Here is a 22,114-nt window from a genome sequence, read left to right as displayed (position 1 = left end):
TTGGGGCGATATCCACATCGGTGTTTCTGGTTCCAAAATGTGTTTATATCTCATCCAAATACGAAGTAGAGAGGACCTGATTATATGATTACGGAATGTTGCTTGTAATTTAATTTTATCATACCACAAATAACCATGCCATCCACTTAAGTTATTATAACCTTCCAAGTCTAGCAAACGTACATTTGACAAATTCATCCAGTCTTTTAGCCATACTAAAGCTACCGCTTCAGCATAGAGTTGAAAGTTAGGCAGTGCTAAACCTCCTCTAGTTTTTAGATCCACCAAGTATTTATAAGCAGTCCTTGGTTTTTTTCCTTGCCAGATGAAGTTTGAAATGTCTTTCCTCCAAGTTTCAAAATATTTTGTTTGTGATATTATTGGTAAATTTTGGAATAAGAAGAGCATCCTCGGTAAGACATTCATTTGGATCGTTGAGATACGTCCCATTAATGACAATTTTTTGTTTGACCATATAATCATATCAGTTTTAATCTTACCCCATAACTTGAGGTAATTGTTGGTTAACAGATCTTTATTCTTTGCAGTGATCCAAATTCCCAGGTATTTAACTTTGTTAGCTTTCTCCCAGCCAGTATATGATATAAATTCCTGTTGTTGTATTTCCGATAAATTTTTAAATATTATCTTTGTTTTTTCTTGATTCACTTTAAAGCCTGATACTTTTCCAAAATCATCCAAAGTCTCCTGAAGTATATTCATTGACTGTGTTGGGTTTTCCAAAATTAGCAGTAGGTCATCCGCGAATGCTCTCAACTTAAATTCATGTTTTTTAATTCTTAGCCCGCGGATGTCCTCCATACTTCTTAGTTTCACACATAGCGGTTCCAACACCAACAAAAATAAAAGTGGAGACAAGGGACATCCCTGTCTAGTCCCTTTCGTGATTTGGCAGTTATCTGACATTGATTCATTAACCAAAATTTTAGCTTGTTGGGAGGTATAAATAGCCGATATACCTTTCTGAAAACGATCTCCAAAATTCAATTTATCCAAAATCCGTTTCAAAAAGTTCCAAGAGACCATATCAAAGGCTTTTTCTGCATCCAAAAATACAAAAGCCGCAGTTTGTTGAATATTATGGTCATAATATTCCAGTGAATCTAGTAAAATTCTTACATTGTCTTTTATTTGCCTTCCTGGTATAAAACCTGCTTGGTCCTCATGTATAAGATCCTTAATAAATTGCTTTATCCTACATGCCAAAACCGAAGCAAAAATTTTGTAATCCACATTTAAGAGCGATATAGGTCTGTAATTAGATGTTTTTTCTGGATCTCTTCCTTCTTTGGGTATCAGTGATATAAATGCGTGTGACCAAGTCTCCGGGGATGTTCCCTCGTCCAAAATTGCATTGTAAAGTGAACCAAAAAATCCAACTAAATTGTCACTAAAAGTTCTATAAAATAGTGCAGTAATTCCATCTGGTCCAGGTGTTTTATCCGTTTTCTGTCTCAGTATTGCTTCTTGTATTTCTTCCCTTGTTACTGGAGCTTCAATACATTCTCTCTGGGTCATTGACAAAGCTTTCATCTGTATTGAGTTTAGAAATTTGTCTATTTTCTGTTTTGGAGTATTTTCTTTCTGATATAACTTAGAGTAAAATGAAACAAATTCTTTCTGAATTTCTGAAGTTGAATAAACTGGTCCTTTAGCAGTTTGGATTTTTGTTATAATCTTCTTTTGAAATGAGTCCTTCAGTTGTGTTGCTAAAAATTTTCCTGGTTTATTTGCATATTCAAAATACTTTTGTTTAGCAAGTTTCAGATTTTTATTCATTTCCTCCATTATTACCAAATTTAATTGGTGTTTAGATGCAGAAATCTGTATTTGAATTTCTCTTCTCTCCTCTTCCTGTGTTACCATTACCAATTTCTGCTCCAAATTTTGTAAATTCCAAAGTATGTTGTTTGTAAATTGCAATTGAGTCTTCTTCCAGGCCGAGTGTTTCTGTATCATAAAACCTCTCAGAACAGCTTTGAATGCGTCCCAAACTGTATTTAAAGAAGTTTCCCCATTAAGGTTAATTTCAAAAAAGTCTTTCATTAAAACCTGTAATTCCTTTTGTATCTTGTTGTCTTTTAAAAGTTTATCGTTCATTCGCCATCTAAATGCTTGTTTATTGTTCCAATCAAAGGTAACAGGATTGTGATCAGAAAAAGTTCTAGGTAAAATATGAATTTTACGTAGTTGCGTGAAAATTGATTTACTGGCCCATATCATATCGATTCTGGAGTGTGAATCGTGTCTTGCTGAATAAAAGGTGTATTCTTTAGCTGTTGTATTCATTGTTCTCCAAATGTCTTGTAATTCTAATTCTGAAGCCATGGCAAAGAAAGTTTTAGGCAAGCATCCATCATTGATATCTTTTGCTTTTGATTTTTTGTCCAGAGATGGGAGAATAATTCCATTGAAGTCGCCCATCAGTAAAATTTGGTCTTGTGCGTACTGGGTTATCAGGTCATGTAATTTTTCATAGAAGGATTTTTTCCCTTCATTGGGTGCATAGATTCCAACCACTATTGTCCTTTGTCCCAATATTTTAGTTCTGATAATTACAATTCTTCCTTCATTGTCTTTATATACTAGTTCTGGACAGAGACTGGGGTGGGCATAGATTACCACTCCCTTTGTTTTAGTTTTAGCAGAAGCAATAAATGCTTGTCCAAGCATCTGTTTCTCCAAGTATTTTTTATGCTTTGAAGCTATATGGGTTTCTTGTAGGCAAATTAGGGAGTATTTATATTTCTGTAGATATTTGAAGATTCTGGCCCTTTTAGTTTTCTCATTCAGTCCATTTACATTCCAAGAAATTGCTTTTGCCATAATGTAGTATTTTTTAGCAAAATAAAAAGTCTATAGTTTAGTACCACCTTCTGCACCCTGTACTTCTTCTTCTTCCTCTTCTTCTTCCTCCTTCTCTCCAGGTAATTCTTTAAGGTCCATTTTATATTTTCTCAAAAATTTCCCCACATCTGCTTGGGATAGAATTGTCGTTTTCACTTCCTTATAGGTGAAAGCCAAACCTTGTGGCATAATCCAACGATATTTGATGCCATTAGCTTTCAGTATAGACACAAAATCTTTGTAGTTATTCCTCTGTGAAAGTAGATGCCTTGGAATATCCTTCAATAGTATAAGAGAGGAGTCTCCTGCTGACACTGGATTTTCATAATGAATCTTCATAATCTTGTCTTTAACTCTGGTGTCATAGAACACTATCATCAAATCTCTTGGCTTAGATCTTCTCATTCTAGCAGGTAGTGGTATCCTGTATATTCTATTAATGGCTTGTTTTAATTCTTGTTCATCTATCTGAAATAAGTAGGCCAAATTTGGTATTGCAGATTCTTTATTATCTCCCATCATATCTGGAAAATTGCGTATACGAAGGTTGGTCTCTTTCACTCTCATCTCCATCATTGCCATTTGATTTTTTGCCGCCATCTGATCCGCTTGTATTGTTTCAATCTGTTTTTCTTGGCTTGTTAATTTTTTCTTTGTGTCCTTGTGCTCATCCATCACTTTCTTAATTGATACATCCATCGCTTGCATATCTGTCTTCATAACAGTCATTTGAGTTTTTACTTCTTTCAAGTCTCCAGTGACCACATCCAACTTCTGATTAATAGCTTGGGATGCTTGACCAAGATTTGTCATCATAGAAGTCAACTGTGCCATCTGTGCAGACATCTGTTCAAACTGTTTATTTGTTGCCTCAGTTTGTTTAGTTAGCATATCCTGTAACTTTTTTTCCATGGTCGAGGTTTGTAAAGAGTCCCTTAATTTAGTATAGGCAGGGCTATGTAGTGAGCCAGAGCGGGGTCGAGACATTTACATTCAAAAAAAGCTGGTAAAATACATGTCCACCGACAGGGCCTTTAAGGTGCTGGTTAAAAGATGATAGTTCAAAGATCAGCCTAGTAATTTTTTCGGGTTGAAAAGAGTCGAAATTGGCTTTAAAATTGCATTTTAAAGTTTTAAAATACCAGTGAGTTTTTTCGGTCGCTCTAGATCGGATTAATCAGGAAGTAAACAGGAAGTTACTAGTGCTGCAGACCTTCTATCGCCTCTTCTCGATGGTTATTCCTTCAGGAATGATTTGAAAGTAACTCGAGTGCGACGGATATTCAGTCCCGCGGCTACTTCCTGTTGTTTTAGTTCCAATGATAGAGAGGGTGTTATAGAGAGTCTTCCGTTCCAGGCACTCCCTTACTGCAAACGTGGCAGGAATTCGCCGGAAAATCAGGAAGAGAAATCACCCTCCCCTTCCTTCGGACCTCTCATTGGTGATAATTCTTGTCAGTCTAAAAGGTATCCTTCCGACTCTTTGTTATGGTTTAGGCTGATCGATCCGATAAGGCTCCTGTCGCTAATCCCGATGACTAACTCAGATCAAACTTTTTCAGTTCGGATTATGGAGGGGTGGGGGTCCCAGAAATATTCTTATCAGCCTCCCGTCTGTTCAAATTTCTAGTAAGTAGACGAAGAGTTCTTTTGTACTCACTTGGGTGTCAAGAGGTGAGGTTCTTTTCTTTATGTAGTCCTTATGTTGGTATTAAGGCGGTGGAGGGTAGAGCTTGCTGCCAAAGTTGCGTTTTGGCGATGTCCTTCCCTAGTGCCCTCGCAGGACCGGCGTCTAGGACTCCGAGGGGCTTAAAAAAGCCCCCTCAGAGTACCTAGGAGGTCAAACCGCGTTTGCGGGCTGCAGGGAGTTCCTGCTTTCCAACCCACTTGCAAGGGTCGGATTGGGGTATCTATGTACCCCCAAAAACAACGCAAACTTGGATTTCTCCCAGGACAACCTGGGGAAATGGAGTGCTCTCTCCAACGGCACCACCGGAAGTCCTCATTAGCACATTATCTTGAGACTTACAGGACAATGATTAGCACATTACCTTTGATACTTTTTGCAGGACAATGACTCAGCTCAAACCCAACCCCCTTCTGACTATACATTACTCTTCCTACACACTTGACTCTGAGAGACACTGTCCTTCAGTGTTATTCCTCTGAAGATGCCTGCCACAGCTGCTGGCGAAACGTCAGGAAAGAAAATACCAAGACCACGGTCACACAGCCCGGATAACCTACAAGAACCAATGAACTCTGACCGTGAAAGCCTTTGACAATATTCTTCAGGAATGTTGCCCAAATTGCATTTTGGCACTATGAGTGTTTTGGTGTTTTTCTTTCACTTTATTCTAATTTTTGATATTAACAATTCATGGTCTGTACCACGATCGGCTTCTGGTCTTGTTTTAGCAGAGAGAATAGAGCTTGTCCATCTTCTGCTTCTGATTATGTAATCTATTTGATTTCTATATTGGCCATCCGGTGATGTCTATGTATACAATCATCTGTTTAGTTGCCTGAAAGATGTGTTCTCATTGAACAAATGGGAGAAGTTAGCAGTTGAGCAGTTAGTCCCTCGAAAAGTCAGCTTGCCACTCTCCGACTTCCTAAGCCTGGACTTGGCGAGTGAGTGAGGGGAGAAGACCTGGACTTCTGTACTCGGGCCATTGGCCTTTAAACTTTCAATCTGTTTGGGGAAATAGGGGGAAGCTCTTCTCCCAGGAAGGAGAACTGGACATTGATATTTGGACCTAATTCCAAATTATTTGAAAAAAACTAAGAAATCTGTTTTGAACCTAGAGTGTTTAAAAAATAGCAAACTGGGATGTATTTTTTTTTAAAAAAAAACAAGCATCCAAAAGCCACCAAAGCATCTAAAAAGAATCTTGAGAAGAGCCCTGCTGGATCAAACCAGTGAGGGTCCACCTAGTTCAGCATCCTGTCTCACACGGTGGCCAACCAGTGGCTGTGGAGGGCCCACAAAGAAGGCATAGAGGTGAAGGCCTTTTCCTGATGCTGCCTCCTGACACAGGGATTTAGAGGTTGACTGCCTCTGAACATGGAGGTTCCCCTCAATCAACATGGCTAGTAATCGTCATCATATGTCCTTATTGTGACTCGGGATATCTTTCTAAGGTGATTGTGTGTCCCTTATGAGTGTGTCTTTTTGTTTTTGGGAGGTGTGGGGCTATAATGTCACAAGCAGCACTAGTGTGGGTGGGCAGCTGCAGCTACTGAAGCTGCTTTGAGCCAGAGACAGCACAGGCTGCAGACTTCAGAAAGAGAACTCAAGTGATCAAAAAGCCCTCCCTCTCTCCTTCTGAGGCTTTCAGGAACTGATCTCTGCTTGTGTGTGTCTATGTATTTGTCTATTTCCTGCCATGTTTGACATTGGCTCTGTTGGATTCTCAAGTTTGACATTGGTTCTGGTTGGATCCTCATGTTTGGCTTGCTGTGTTTGTCCTGGATTGTGTTTGGCTGCTCATATGTGGCCTTGGTTTTGTTTGGCTATTGGCTTCTTTGCCCTGGGGGCAGCATGGCATTTTTCCTCACAGGGGGCTGGAGAATGGGAGCTCTTCAATGAGTGGCTCCTGGGTAGCTATGGTGAGACCACCAACCATGTAAGTTGGAAGGGAGGAGGGCAAACAAGAATGTAAGAGCATAACAAAAGCTTGCTGGATCAGACCAGTGGTCCCTCTACTCAGGGATCCTGTTTCACACACAACCAACCAGTTGCCCTGTAGAGCCTACATTCATAGAATCATAGAGTTGGAAGGGACCACCAGGGTCATCTAGTCCAACCCCTCACAATGCAGGAAATTCACAACTACCTCCCCCTCCACACACACACACACACACACACACACACACACACACACACACACTGGATGCCCTCCCTCTCATGATCTGCCTAAGGTCACAGAATCAGCATTGCTGACAGATGGCCATCTGGTTAAAAACCTCCAGGGAAGGAGAGGTCAACACCTCCTGAGGAAGCCTGTTAGACAGTTCTTCCTCATTTCTAGGCAGAAACTCTTTTGGGAGAGAAAGTCGGCATATAAAAACCAACTCTTCTTCTTCTTCTTCTTCTTCTTCTTCTTCTTCTTCTTCTTCTTTCACTTTTTTTGTCCCAATGTGCACCACTTTACACTTACCCACACTGAACTTCATCTGCCACGTTGTCGCGCCCTCACCCAATTTATGGAGATCCTCCTGGAGCTCTTCACAGTCATCCTTGGTGTTCACCACCCTGAATCATTTGGAGTCACCTGCAAACTTGGCTGCACAAGGGGTCTCGTCCTGTGAATCGGCTGCCGGACATCACGGGAGTGTCAGTTCTGTGGGAGAGACTCACACACAGCCAACCCCCACTCATAAATTTGGCTCACTAAAAAGAAAGAAAAAATGGTTTCCACAGGGCTGAGGCAGAATTTAAATGTCCACTGAGACATATGACATGAGGGAACATTTTATTTTTATGTTCAGATTGAAACATGACTTTCCCTCCATATTTTTATACATCCTGATGGTTAGTGGATGTTCATGGAGGTTGCCCTGGCCTGCCAGGGCGAGGCCAGGAGGAGGCCTCTGCCAGAACCTGGCTGTGAGGAGAAGGAGAGGAGGACCACCGGGCCCCAGGCAAGAGCCAGCGGAAGAGCCTGAGTTCTGCAGCAGCCTGTTCTTTACCTACAGGAAACTGATGCGTGGTGTAGGACAGCCAGAATGGTGTAGTGGTTAAGAGCAGTGGTTTGGAGCGGTGGAGTCTGATCTGGAGAACCGGGTTTGATTCCCCACTCCTCCACATGAGCGGAGGAGGCTAATCTGATGAACCAGGTTGGTCTCCCCACCCCTCCACATGAAGCCAGCTGGGTGACCTTGGGCTAGTCACAGCTCTCTCAGCCTCACCTACCTCACAGGGTGTCTGTTGTGGAGAGGGGAAGGTGATCATAAGCCAGTTTGATTCTTCCTTAAGTGGTAGAGAAAGTTGGCATATAAAAACCAGCTCTTGGAATCATACAATTGGAAGGGACCACCAGTCTAGTCCAACCCCCTGCACAATGCAGGAAATTCTAAACTACCTCCCCACCCCCAGTGTACCCAGAAGATGGCCAAGATGCCCTCCCTCTCATGATCTGCCTTAGGTCATAGAATCAGCATTGCTGACAGATGGCCATCTAGACTCAGCTTATAAACCTCCAGGGAAGGAGCGCTTACCACCTCCTGAGGAAGCCGTTCCACTGAGGAACGTCTCTAACTGTTAGAAAATTCTTCCTAATGTCTAGACGGAAACTTTTGTGATTTAATTTCAACTCGTTGGTTCCGGTCTGACCTTCTGGGGCAACAGAAAACAATTTGGCATCATTTTCTATATGACAGCCCTTCAAGTCGTCGTCTTCTTCTTCTTTGCAGCCTGGCATGCTTTGGCTTGTTCTCCTCTGGCTCTCCCCCCACCATTCAATGTGTACAATTGAAAGCACCCCCCTTACCCCAATCCTCCAGTCTTGTACCCCAGTAGGGAACTGACCTTTCAAAAGGCATCCTGCAATTTCCAACCATATAGGACAGTGGGGACTGTCAGCCAGTGCCCCAAGGAAAAGCCTAGAGCCATCTGGGGAATCTGCCATTCCGTATCTGCTTTCCTGCTATGCTCCCCCGGGGAAATGCACATATGCCCGACACCGGAGAGCTTGTGAGGGGGCTGACGATGATGACTCTCTCCGCATCAATGAGTGAACATGCTCTCCAGCGCCAAGAAGAAAAGTTATTCTGAGTCATATAATTAGAAGTGTCATATTCAATAGCACTTTCTGCTCCTTTAAAAAAAAAGAGAATTAAAAATAATTTGTTGTAATATTTTCCTATTGATTCTTACTTGGCTCGATAGATCAGGCAATTAGAGGTAATGGGAAGCGGAGGAGGCGCAGACAGCCTGAGCTGGAGAAGGTCTCCGTTGCCATCTTGCCAACATCGATCCCCAGAGTGGCTTGTCTGTCCAGGGACTGGCCATTCGCTCCTAAGGGGAGTGGGCTGCGCCTGCAGCTGCTGCCTGGGCAGGTGGGCCTGAGGCATCCAAGACCCGAAGAAGACCCAGCAACGAAAAATTGAGCACCACAATTTAAGAAAGATGTAGACAAGCTGGAAACCTGTCCAGAGGAGGGCAACAAAGATGGTGAGGGGTCTAGATGGAGACCAAGTCCTATGAGGAAAGGTTGAAGGAGCTGGGTATGTTTAGCCTGAAGAGGAGAAGACTGAGAGGGGATACGCTAACCATCTTCAAGCACTTGAAGGGCTGTCATATGGAGGAGGGTGCCGAGTTGTTTTCTGTTGCCCCAGACGGTGGGATCAGAACCAACTGGTTGAAATTAAATCAACAGAGTTTCCATCTAGACATTAGGAAGAATTTTCTAACAGTTAGAGCGGTTCCTCAGTGGAACAGGCTTCCTCGGGAGGTGGTAAGTGCTCCTTCCCTGGAGGTTTTTAGGCAGAGGCTAGATGACCATCTGTCAGCAATGCTGATTCTATGACCTTAGGCAGTTCATGAGAGGGAGGGCATCTTGGCCACCTTCTGGGCATGGAGTAGGGGTCACTGGGGGTGGGGTGGGCAGGCAGTTGTGAATTTCCTGCATTGTTTAAGGCGGTTGGACTAGATGACCTTGGTGGTCCCTTCCAACTCTATGATTCTATGAAACATGGACCCAGACTGCTCTTTTTCAAGAAGGTGTGTGTCTCTGCTAAAGAATGTCCCTCCCCCATTTTGTTTTTTGAGGGGGATACATTTTTAAAAACTCAAACCAAACCCCCCCTCCAAAATGTACCAACTGCCAACCTGTGCTTGCTAACATCACCACTCTCGGAGATTCTGTCTTTCCCCCTTCCTTAACTTACACCTCCTGCCAGAAATTTTGTTAGTCTTTAAGGTGCTCCTGGACTCCTACTCTTTTCTACTGCGAGTGACAGACCAACACGGCTCCTCATCGTGATCTACCTCCTCACAGTGAAAAGGCCAAATGCATCTTGTCTCTTCTGTGCACAGCTGTCAACAGATGTGCAGGAATGCTTGTAAGGCCATTCTGGTGGAGCATAGCCTGTTGTTTCCCATTTGGTAGCTGGTGAAGTTCCTTTCAAACTCCTACAAGGTAATTATCTTTTTCTAGTATCGCTTGAACAGAAGAACACGGATACTCTTTGCTTTTAAATCATGTGTCTAGATCCAGGCTGTGATTTTTTCCCCCAGTTGTGGAAGCACTACATTCCAGCACACATTCAGCAGAGCATAAGGTGGGGGCGGGGGGGCGGGAAAGAGGGGTGCATCAGTAGGGTTGCCAACTGCCAGGTAGTAGCAGGAGATCTCCTGCTAATTCAACTGATCTCCAGCCGATAGAGATCAGATCACCTGGAGAAAAATGGCCGCTTTGGCAATTGAACTCTATGGCATTGAAGTCCCTCCCCTCCCCAAACCCCTCCCTCTTCAGGCTCCGCCCCCAAAATCTCTTGCCGGTTGAGAAAAGGGACCTGGCAACCCTACGCATCAGGCATTCTAAACCATTAATGGTCACCAGCTCCCAAAACTCTTCTTCCCCTGTGAGTATTTACAAGGTGCCCTAAGCCCCCCTCCATGAAGTCTCACATGCCCAAAGCCTACCATTAGGGTTGCCAGGTCCCTCTTCTCAACCGGCGGGAGATTTTGGGGGTGGAGCCTGAAGAGGGCGGGGTTTGGGGAGGGGAGGGAGTTCAATGCCATAGAGTTCAATTGCCAAAGCAACCATTTTTCTCCAGGTGATCTGATCTATATTGGCTGGAGATCAGTTGAATTAGCAGGAGATCTCCTGCTACTACCTGGCAGTTGGCAACCCTACCTACCATGCCCATGGTCCACATGTGGTCCTTGAAGGGGGGGCAAGAAGATAAGGATTTGGAAAGTCCTATAGGTGGAAGGGTGGAGGGTGCCTCGGCCAGGGTCCAAGGAAGGTTCCCTGGGGGTCAGTGTCTCCCCCTGCATAGAACTTGACATCTTTGAATGTCTCCTCAGGAACCTTTAGCTCCTGTTGACTTGCCATAGTCTCGCCCGACTAACAGATGCAGCTTCTGCCTCTTGAACTCCCCTCAGAGGCCCGGGGTCTCCTTCTCCCTTCCCCGCCCCCCGTCTCCCAGCAGCAGCCTAGTCAGGGGAGTGGGGAGTGCGCACAGCAGAATGAGCCACCTGTGCTGGGCTATTGAGCCGCCCCCACCTCCTAGCAGCAGCCTAATCAGGGGGACAGGGGGGCACATGCTGCAGAACAATCCATCTCTTCCAGACAATTGATAGGGTTGCCAACCTCCAGGTGGTGGCTGGAGATCTCCTGCTATTACAACTGATCTCCAGCCAATAGAGATCAGTTCACCTGGAGAAAATGGCGGCTTTGGCAGTTGGACTCTATGGCATTGAAGTCCCTCCCCTCCCCAAACCCCACCCTCCTCAGGCTCCGCCCCCCCAAACCACCCGCAGGTAGTGAAGAGGGGCCTGGCAACCCTAACAATTGAGCTTCCTCCTACTCCTGCCACCACCCCCTCTCAGCCCACCACCTGAGTCACCTGCCCCCTTGCTCCCTAGATCCAGCCCTGGCTCCACCCTGAAGAAGAAGAGTTAGTTTTTATCCATGCGTTCCTGAGAGGAATGTCTGTGCTGGGGCACTCCCAAGCCACTGGCCAGTGACCAGCATCCGAGCCTTCACTCTGGCGTTGGGGCCACAAACGCCAGCATACACTGCCCAGATGCCAGCGCTGTGGGCCCTTGTGCCGGCGCACACCTTCACCAGCCTCCAGAAGCCTTTCATCCTGGTTGCTGGTGTGGCTCAGGAATGCATGGTTTATCCCACTTGTCTCTACCACTTAAGGAAGAATCAAACTGACTTACAATCGCCTTCCCTTCCCCTCCCCACAACAGACACCCTGTGAGGTAGGTGGGGCTGAAAGAGCTCAAAGAGAGCTGTGACTAGCCCAATGTCACCCAGCTGGCTTCGTGTGTAGGAGCAGGGAATCAAACCCAGTTCTCCAGATTAGAGTCCACCGCTCCAAACCACTGTACCATGCTGGCCCTCAAGGCAGAGGTGTTTTCCAACACAAGTGCTTTTCTTCTCAGCTGTTTGGAAGGGAAGAGATGGCTTGTGGGCTGCATGGCTGAGACTGTGACAGCCACATATAATAAATATATACTTTTCAGAGGTAGTGACAAGCGATAAGGACTTGCGAGGCAGATCTGTGTGGAAAATCACTTTGACATGAAGATCTTTCCTGCACAGATTCATCGGGAATTCCTCTGCTGGGGATTTTCTCTTCTTCTTCTTCTTTTTTTTTGCATGTGAATTTAGCCCTTCATGTTCAGTTTGTTCCAAGATTATCATAAACTCTTTTTAACTGCTTAAAATTCAGCACCTGCCTTCACAATGGGAATTCTGGTCATGTTGAACTGACTTAAAATAGTACCAGAGAGAGACAGCACGCGAAAGTCGTTTCTATTCCCTCAGGTTGCCAGGATGTTCTGCGAGGCTGCAACTTTCAACTATTAATTAATACTGACTATAATAAATATTCATAAGGAGGCTTCTAACAGTGCAATCCTATGCAGAGTTAAACTCTTCTAAGCCCACTGACTTCAATTAGTTTAGACAGTGTAACTCGGCTTTGGAGGACACTGTAAAAGCAAATGAGTTCATCGTGGTTATTTTGGTTGCTGTCTGCTGAGGAAAGGAGGGCAGCCCTGAAACGTGGGGCTCTCTTTCTCTCACGAGACATGTCTGCATCACTTCTTCAATATTCTGAGAATACCTTGGGGTCGTGGCGGGTATATTCTCCTCCTCCCCCTCCCATACCCTTGGCCAAACTCAGGGCCGCTGCTCCCGGCTGCGAAAATGGCAGCAGCAGAGAGAGGAAGGGGTCATGGTGGGGACCCTCCCCAAGATACATTCCAAAAGATTCTACTGGGAATCTGGTATGCGGAGTGAGAAGATGTTCCCTGTTAAATTCTTTTCATATTTGTTTACATGCTTTATCAACGGTTTCAGTTCTGCACTTTCTCCTGTTGGTTTTGTCGATTTGTTTATACACGTTGTACAGTGCTGGTCTACAAATATACAGAGTAATCTTTTCTGCTGTAATAATAATGCCAATCTATTGACATGCAGACATGATCAAAATGTGTATGTTTTATGGGATGGGGGAATTGAAGTATAAGGGAATTAAATTTGTTCTAGGGTATGGTTGAGCAGGGGGTTGGACTAGATGACCCTGGTGGTCCCTTCCAACTCTAGAATAATAGAATCAGGGACCACCAGGGTCATCTAGATTCCATTATTCTATGTACACAAGGGGGCAGCTCAATCCAAAGGGGCAGTTTCAGACCAAGGAGCAAGGATGTGAAATTCAGGACCTTCCCTGTCTAAAACTGGTGAATTAATCCCAGCGTTCCTGACCAGCTAATCCCAGGATTATCTGGGGTTGGTTCAGCACAGCAAGGGAACCGAGTGACCTCACATTACAGTCGAGCCAATTAGCTTGCTGTCTGGTCAACAAACTCTCCTTAAAGCTCTGACTCCCAAGCCCAGCTCTCCACATCCTTTGCCAGCAGAGAAGCCCCCAGGTTTGAATGGTCTGCTCTGTTCTGTGTGTAGTTTTTATGCTGCTTATGTAAATTGGGGGAAGGAAGGTGGAATAGTATAGCCCAGTCTCATCAGATCTTGGAAGTTAAGTAGGGTCGGCACTTGAAAGGGAGACCACCAAGGAATACTCTGCAGAGGAAGGCAATGGCCGACCACCTCTGCTTCTGACATGCCTTGAAAACCCATTGCTGGGACCACTATAAGTCGGAAGCTAAGCAGGGTCAGTACTTGGAAGGGAGACCACCAAGGAAAGCAATGGCCAACCACCTCTGCTTCTCACTTGCCTTGAAAGCCCCTTTCCGGGGCCACCATAAATTGGCTGTGACTTGACAGACCTTTACACACACACATGTCTAATGGCTTGTGTTTTAAATGGATTGTGTTTGATACTGTGGTTTTTGTTGGGCACAGCTCTGAAGAGGTAGCATAGACATATTTTTAGAACCCTAGGTGCTGCTTGTGGGCAATCCCTCCTCTGTGGTGCCACTGTCGTTTCCTGTCGGCTCTCATGAGGTGTGTTTATGATAGTGCAAGATCTCCACAAGTAAATTAAGGTTGTCAGCTCCAGCTTGGGAAATTCCTGGAAATTAGTATGTGGTGCCTGGAGAAGGGGGAGTTTGTGGAAGAGAGGGAGCTCAGCAGCCACTGGATACTGTAGAGTCTACCTTCCAAAGCCTCTGTAGTCTGGAGATCAGTTGTCATTCCCAGAGAACTCCAGGTCCCAATGAACTCCAGGCACCAGTCTTTCCTTCTAATACAATTCTGGAGGCTTCTAAAGTGCTTGGGTCTTGGGCAATGGGGTCTCAGTTGGCAGGTTGGGAGGTAGTTTTCCTCATTGAGGGGAAAGTCTGAAAGTGAGACCCCACACATGGCCTGGTGGGGCTTCCAGGAAGGCCAACTTTTCCTCCTTGAGCCCGCATGGACTAGAGAACCAACAGTGTCCTCTGCTCTAGGGCTGTCAATTCGGTTCAGTCCGAACTGAAAATCAACCGAATTTCCCCTGATTCGGTGATTTTCTGTTCGGACGGATCCGAACTCAAAACTGGCAGGCAACAGGGGGGGGCGAATTCAGCGAGTTCGGGAGTTCGCGAATAAATTCGGCAAATTCGGCCCCCCTTCAGGGGAGCCCGCTGAAAGGCGCGGGCTGCCCTTTAAACTGATCTGAGCCTCCCAGCTGGGAGGCTCAGATCAGTTTAAAGGGCAGCCCGAGCCTCTCCAGCGGAGCCCGCTGAAGGGGGCGGGCTGCCCTTTAAACTCATCTGAGCCTCCCAGCTGGGAGGCGCAGATGAGTTTAAATGACAGCCCGCGCCGCTTCAGCGGGCTCCGCTGGAGAGGCGCGGGCTGTCATTTAAACTCATCTGCGCCTCCCAGCTGGGAGGCTCAGATGAGTTTAAAGGGCAGCCCGCCCCGCTTCAGCGGGCTCCGCTGGAGAGGCGCGGGCTGTCATTTAAACTTATCTGCGCCTCCCGGCTGGGAGGCACAGATGAGTTTAAAGGGCAGCCCGCCTCCCTTCAGCGGGCTCCACTGGAGAGGCGCGGGCTGCCCTTTAAACTGACCTGCGCCTCCCAGCTGGGAGGCTCAGATCAGTTTAAAGGGCCCCCGCGCGCCTTCAGGGAATCCCTCTGAAGGAGCGCTGGGGCCGAATTTTCCCCCGAACTCCGGATCCCCCCGAATTACCGGGGATCCGAAGCGGGGGAGTTCGGACTTCGGCACGTACCGAACCCACAAGGGTCAAATTCGGCCGAATCCGAACTGTACCGAATTTTTTTTTTGACAGCCCTACTCTGCTCATCTGCAAGAGACGTTTGACTCCCATCTGCCAGGCAGTTATCCACACAGCGGCCAGAGCCAGACGAGGGGCTGGCGGCAGCAGAGGTGGAGATGGGCAGAAGCAAATAAAATGGGAAATAAAAGCCAAAACCTCGAGGGAAGCAATATGGACACGCTAAGCAATGCCCCATTGTGATTTTATAACTTCTCTCCTGGGAGGTATTCAGATAGAACAATGATGGGTGAGAGAGGGAGAGGGAGAGAGGAAGGGAGCCCGGCGTCTAAATCCTTCCCTGCTGCACCGATTGCCCTGGAGGAAGGAGCAGCTGTCAGGACACCTTGATGAGAGGCAATTGATGATTTCCCCCTCAGATCATTTTGATGCAATCGCTTCTTGGTCGGCTGGGCGAGGGACGCATTTTGGCAGTTGCATCTGCTGTGAAAAACGCTGAAGCGGAATCCAAAGGAGGTGATTTTAAAAAGTTTTATCAATTTAAACAAGCAGTAAATCCAAATGTCGGGAGAGGAAACATTAACTTCCACCCAAGGGAAAGACTCCAATTGGGTTCTATTTTTCACTCACTTTTGTGTTTAGAAGGTTTTACTGAGGAGATATATTCAGCTTTTTAAATAAGGTTTCAGCAGGAAAATGAACGCACGAGGAAACGGGGAATCGAGAATAGCAGCGAGGGCTCTAGAGGAGAATTCACAAGATGCTTGACTGGACTCACCAGACCACCGCATCCAGCCCCCCCCCCCCCGATTTAGGGTGGAAACCAAAGTCTGAGCAGCATTTTTCCCCCCCAAAAAAACACTAGAGGGTTTTTCTAAACGGTCCACCATTTGGTGGAGGGGTGTAAAGCTGGTGGAGACTGAAGGTAGGGGGTTGGATCCAGCTGGATTTCCTGCTGCTGGAAAAGGGAGGGAGGATCCTCCTGGCCTTGGCCACTGAAGAAGACCATGCTGGGGATCCCGGGACCTGCATCAACAAAAGCCATCTGGGACAGGTGCTGCAGTATGGAGGGGGCTTGAACATGTGAACGCATGAAGCTGCCTTCTACTGAGTCAGCCCCTTGGTCCATCCAAGTCAGTATTGTCTACTCAGACTGGCAGCGGCTCTCCAGGGTCTCAGGCAGGGGTCTTTCACATCACCTCCTTGCCTAGTCCCTTTAACTGGAGATGCCAGGGATTGAACCTGGGACCTTCTGCATGCCAAACAAATGCTCTACCACTGAGCCATGGCCCCTCCACAAATGCTTGAATGAGATGGAGTCCAACCCATGATTTAATGTTGACATTGTGACAATGTTATGACTTTTTCTGTCTTAAATTGGTCTGTGCTTTATTAAGGTTCACAACTCACCAAGAACCTCAGAGAGACTGGGCAGGGTAAAAGTCAACATCAGTACATTTGCCCACTATACGGAGGCTCTGCCTCGGCTTCCCTGGGTCCCTCCTGGATGCCTCAGGCGTCCACCCTGTTTCCACTCTGCTCCTGCTTGTAGCCACCCAGAATGCCTCTTGGAAAGGCGTTTTTAGGCTGAGAAAAGCACCGCCTTTGTGCTGTGCTTTCCTGCTTGAAACATCTGCAGTGTAATGACTGAGTGGCGATATCCAGTCAAAGGAGGGGAAATGCAGAACTTCTGTAACCATCACAAAATATTGTGTTGCTGGTAGACATGCTCGTTTCAAGATCTTTTCAAAACACATGCTGTTTTTTAAGCCACTCCACTGGGGCCAATAGGCTGTGCACAGACTTCTCAGCTGGCTCAGGCAGGCAATTCTGATTGGCTGCCCCATCATCCTCAAGAAGGACTCCAGAAGAGCACTTTTGCACCTGGGGCCGTACCTGCCCAAGGAGGCCGGACCAGAGCCAATGGGTTGAAATTAAATCAAAAGAGTTTCCGTCTAGACATTAGGAAGAATTTTCTAATAGTTAGAGCGGTTCCTCAGTGGAACAGGCTTCCTCAGGAGGTGGTGGGCTCTCCTTCCATGGAGGTTTTTAAGAAGAGGTTGGACGGCCATCTGTCAGCAATGCTGACTCTGTGACCTTAGGCAGATGATGATGGTCATCTTCTGGTCACTAGGAGTGTGGGGCAGGAGGTAGTTGTGAATTTCCTGCATTGTGCAGGAGGTTGGACTTGATGGTGGTCCCTTCTAAGCAGCCGTTTCCGCCATGGGAACTGGTCTCTTTTGTCTGGAGATCAGTTGTCATTCTGGCAACCCTCATTTTCAGTGTGCTCCCAGATGCAGTTCCCAGCGGAAAGGACCGGAGAAATCCAAACTGCCAGCCATGGCATTAAGAGAAGCCCCAAGATCGACGTGCCCCCCCCCCAGAATTACAAGTCCCTGCACAGCTCTCTCTCTCTCTCTCTCTCTCTCTTTCTCTCTCTCTCTCTCTCTCTCTCTCTCTCTCTCTCTCTCTCTCTCTTGATAAGGGCAGGGTGATCAAAGTGACAAGAACCTCATACAAGTCCCTTCTCATTAGCCCAGGCGCTGCCACGCAAGAAGCCCCGAAGGCCTCGGCATTGTTCAGGGCTGAGGACTGAGCCACATGGCAACCCATCGCAAGGGAGGGAGGAGGAGGGCTTTTTTCTTACCAGGGCTTTGCCTTCTGCACCTCCACTTTCTCAAGGAATGGGCTCTCTGGGCCAGCAAAAGGGAAGAGCTTCTTGTTTCCGCTCCGGATTCACTGATGTATGATCTTGCTTGTTGGAACTTTGTCTCCCCTCGCGGGGGTGTTCACCATCCTGGGGCCCTCTGGAATGTAAGGAATGGGGCCAGCAGTGACAGAAGAGGCAGTGTGGTGCAGTGGTTAAAGCCTCAGAGTGGGAAAGGCCGGGCACAAATCCTCTACAGCCGTGACACTCACTGGGTGACCTTAGACCAGTCAGTGTATCTCCGCCTGGTCTACTTCAGAGGGTTGTTGTGAAGCTCAAATAGGAAAGGGAGAACTGTTTATGTGGCCTTGTGCTTCGTGGAGGAAGGATAAAAATGTGGTTCTTTCTCATTGCTCTGGATTTTCTGCAGCCAGAGCAAAACCGCAGCAGCTCTGAGCAAAGCAGTAGCTCTTTCTGCCCTTGTTCAAGTCACATGAACACATGAAGCTGCCTTCTACTGAATCAGACCCCCTCTTGGTCCATCAAAGTCAATATTGTCTACTCAGGCCGGCAGCAGCTCTCCAGGGACTCAGGCAGAGGGAGGGAGGGAGGGAGGGAGGGAGGGAGGGAGAAAGAAAGAAAGAAAGAAAGAAAGAAAGAAAGAAAGGAAGGAAGGAAGGAAGGAAGGAAGGAAGGAAGGAAGGAAGGAAGGAAGGAAGGAAGGAAGGGAAGGAAGGAAGGGAAGGAAGGAAGGGAAGGAAGGAAGGAAGGAAGGAAGGAAGGAAAAAAGAAAGAAAGGAAGGAAGGAAGGAAGAAAGAAAGAAAGAAAGAAACAAAGGAAGGAAGGAAGGAAGGAAGGAAGGAAGGAAGGAAGGAAGGAAGGAAGGAAGAATCTGTACTGTTCATGTGAACACACAAACACATGAAGTTGCCTCATACTGAATCAGACCCTTGGTCCATCAAAGTGATTACTGTCTACTCAGACTGGCAGCAGCTCTCCAGGTAGGGTTGCCAGGTCCCTCTTCACCACTAGTGGGAGGTTTTTGGGGCGGAGCCTGAGGACGGTGGGGCTTGGGGAGGGGAGGGACTTCAATGCCATAGAGTCCACTTGCCAAAGCGGCCATTTTTCTCCAGGTAAACTTATCTCTATCGGCTGGAGATCAGTTGTAATAGCAGGAGACCTCCAGCTGCCACCTGGAGGTTGGCAACGCTATCTCCAGGGTGTCAGGCAGAGGTCTTTCACATCACCTACTTGCTTAGTCCCTTTAACTGGAATGCCGGGGATTGAACCTGGGACCTTCTGTATGCCGAGCAGAGGCTCCACCACTGAGCCACGGCCCACTCCCCATTGAAATGCATGCAGTGGTTGTTCCTCTGGCGTACAGCAGGGGGCAGTATTGCTCAACCGGTGCTCTCTGGCTTTGCGCCAGCCGGAGGCGGCCGAGGCCGGGCCCTCTCTGCCCCTTCCGGATGGAGTCACTGGCAAGTTCTGCCCCCTGCGTGGCCTGCCATTGTTCTCTGCCAGGCAGCCCCTCCGTAACCACCTTCCTTCCCACACCTGCCAGCCCGGTGCCTTCGTCTCCACCTGTGCCTGGAACAAAGAACCGCCCTGCTCTCTTGCGCGCGTTCCCCTTGCTGCGTTCCCAGTTGGCAATTAGGGCTCATTTCTAAGGCTTCTGTTGCATTCCTTCAACATTTAACAGATTACCTAAAAATGCAAATTTCCTTTGGCACCGTAGCTGGAATAAATACCTCACTGGGGTTAAAACAAATATATACTGTACATATAAATATGGAGAGAGAGAGAGAGTGCACCCACACAATGCAATTCAAAACACCAGAAATGTGTTGTGTGATTAAAACCTTTGCAAATGCAGAGTGCTGACATGGATTTCATTCACAGCCGATGTGTCTTTCTGGGATTTGGAACCAGTAGGGAAGCTGTTGGACAGTGGAGAAGTCTGACAGGAAGAAAGTAGATTCCTTTGAAGTTTGCCGTTGGAGGAGAGTTTTGCCGATATCGTGGACCACCAAAAAGACAAACCAGTGGGTTCTAGATCAAGTCAAGCCTGAACTGTCCCTAGAAGCTAAAAAAACTAAACTGAGACTATTGTATATTGGTCGCATTATGAGAAGACCCACTGGAAAAGACAATAATCCTAGGGAAAGTAGAAGGCAGCAGGAAAAGAGGGAGACCCAACATGAGATAAGAACTGGATCAGACCAAGGCCCACCAAGTCCAGCAGTCTGTTCACCCAGTGGCCAACCAGTAGGATTGCCAGGTCCCTCTTCACCACCGGCGGGAGGTTTTAGGGTGGAGCCTGAGGAGGGTGGGGTTTGGAGAGGGAGGGGCTTCAATGCCATAGAGTCCAGTTTCCAAAGTGGCCATTTTCTCCAGGGGAACTGATCTCTATTGGCTGGAGATCAGTTGTAATAGCAGGAGATCTCCAGCTAGTTCCTGGAGGTTGGCCACCCTATCAACCAGGTGGTTAAGAAAGGAAGACACAGCGAGACCTGAGCAAAGGCTATCAATGACCAGACATTTTGGAGGATATTAATTCGGAGGGTTGCCCTGAGTGGGAAACGACTTGGCAGCATTTACCGCATACAGGGAAGCTGAGTTTCACAGCCCTCCGCCTGGCCTGACAGGAAGGAAACAGAGTCCGTTCCACCAACGGCAAGACAGTGATGTCCTCTGAGTCTAGTCACTGGAGTTCCAGGAGGAGTGAGAAGGTTGGGGGGAAGCCTTGTGTGCCTTCATCCATGCCCAGCATCTCCCACCAGAGCTGAAGCAGCCTCTACTCATCAGGAGACCAAGAAGTGGTCCTGGCAGGGCCGCACTGCTAGGGTTGCCATCTCTGGGTTGGAAAATAGCTGTAGATTTTGGGGGTGGAGCCTGAGAAGGGTGGGGTTTGACAAGGGGAGGGACTTCAGTGGGGTACAATGCCATAGAGTCCACCTTCCGAAGCGGCCATTTTCTCCAGGGGAACTGATCTCTGTCCCCTGGAGATCAGTTGCAATAGCAGGAGATCTCCAGCCACCCCCTTAGCTCCACAGACCTCCAAAGCAGACATGTATCATAGAATCATAGAGTTGGAAGGGACCACCAGGGTCATCTAGTCCAACCCCCTGCACAATGCAGGAAATTCACAACTACCTCCCCCCCACACCCCCAGTGACCCCTACTCCATGCCCAGAAGATGGCCAAGATGTCCTCCCTCTCATGATCTGCCTAAAGTCACAGAATCAGCATTGCTGACAGATGGCCATCTACCCTCTGCTTAAAAACCTTCAGGGAAGGAGAGCTTACCACCTCCTGAGGAAGCCTGTTCCACTGAGGAACCACTCTAATTGTTAGAAAAAAAAACCTGTGAGAGTACAGAGGAGCTCACCTATATCACAGAATTGAAGTGGGAGGGGAGGCTTCAGGCATGGAGGGTGTGCGTGTCATAGTCAGATTGGGGTGGTGAACAGAGCACTGGAGTAGGTGGAGGAAGCTGCAGCTTGCCAGCCCTTCCCTCCCCCTGTCCCTTTCCCCCTCCACTTTCCATGGGTGTACAAAGGAATATGCTTGATGGGGTGGCAGGGAGGGTGGGGCTGCAACCCACAGTCTTCGGTGCCAGGAGATCACCGGCACGCCTGGATCAGGCTGCGCAAGAACAATGCCGAAGCACGTCCAGGTTCACATCCAGGTTGCCTCCTCACCCGTATGGCCGCCATGCCTGTGTGCATGAGTTACATTGGAATCACAGAACCATAGAGTTGGAAGGGGCCGTGCAGGCCATCTAGTCCAACCCCCTGCTCAATGCAGGATCAGCCTAGAGCATCCCTGACATTGCAGAAACCAAATGCTGCAGGAACCAAATGCTGGAGCAACTGAGCCAGAGCCAGTTCAATAAATAGCGTTCAAAATTATTCCAGTTACTCCAGAATTCAGGAGGATTAAGACCAACACGAGATGAACGGAATCAGGAAAATGCACCAGTTCCTAGTTTCTGGTTGGGGAAAACATCAGGGGCATTTGCAGACAGTCACCCATGGACCACATCAAGCTTATTTTTTCCTAGGGTCACGAAGAGATCAGTTCACACCTGACCTCACACTGGGTTGCAGAAAAAGAAGAAGAGTTGGTTTTAATATGTCCACTTTCTCTACCACTTAAGGAAGATTCAAACTGGCTTACACTCACCTTCCCTTCCCCTCCCCAGAACAGACACCTTGTGCAGTAGGTGG

The sequence above is a fragment of the Euleptes europaea genome, chromosome 6 (assembly GCF_029931775.1).
Source record: "Euleptes europaea isolate rEulEur1 chromosome 6, rEulEur1.hap1, whole genome shotgun sequence".
In the NCBI taxonomy this organism is placed as follows: domain Eukaryota; kingdom Metazoa; phylum Chordata; class Lepidosauria; order Squamata; family Sphaerodactylidae; genus Euleptes; species Euleptes europaea.
This window is presented reverse-complemented; position numbering follows the sequence as displayed.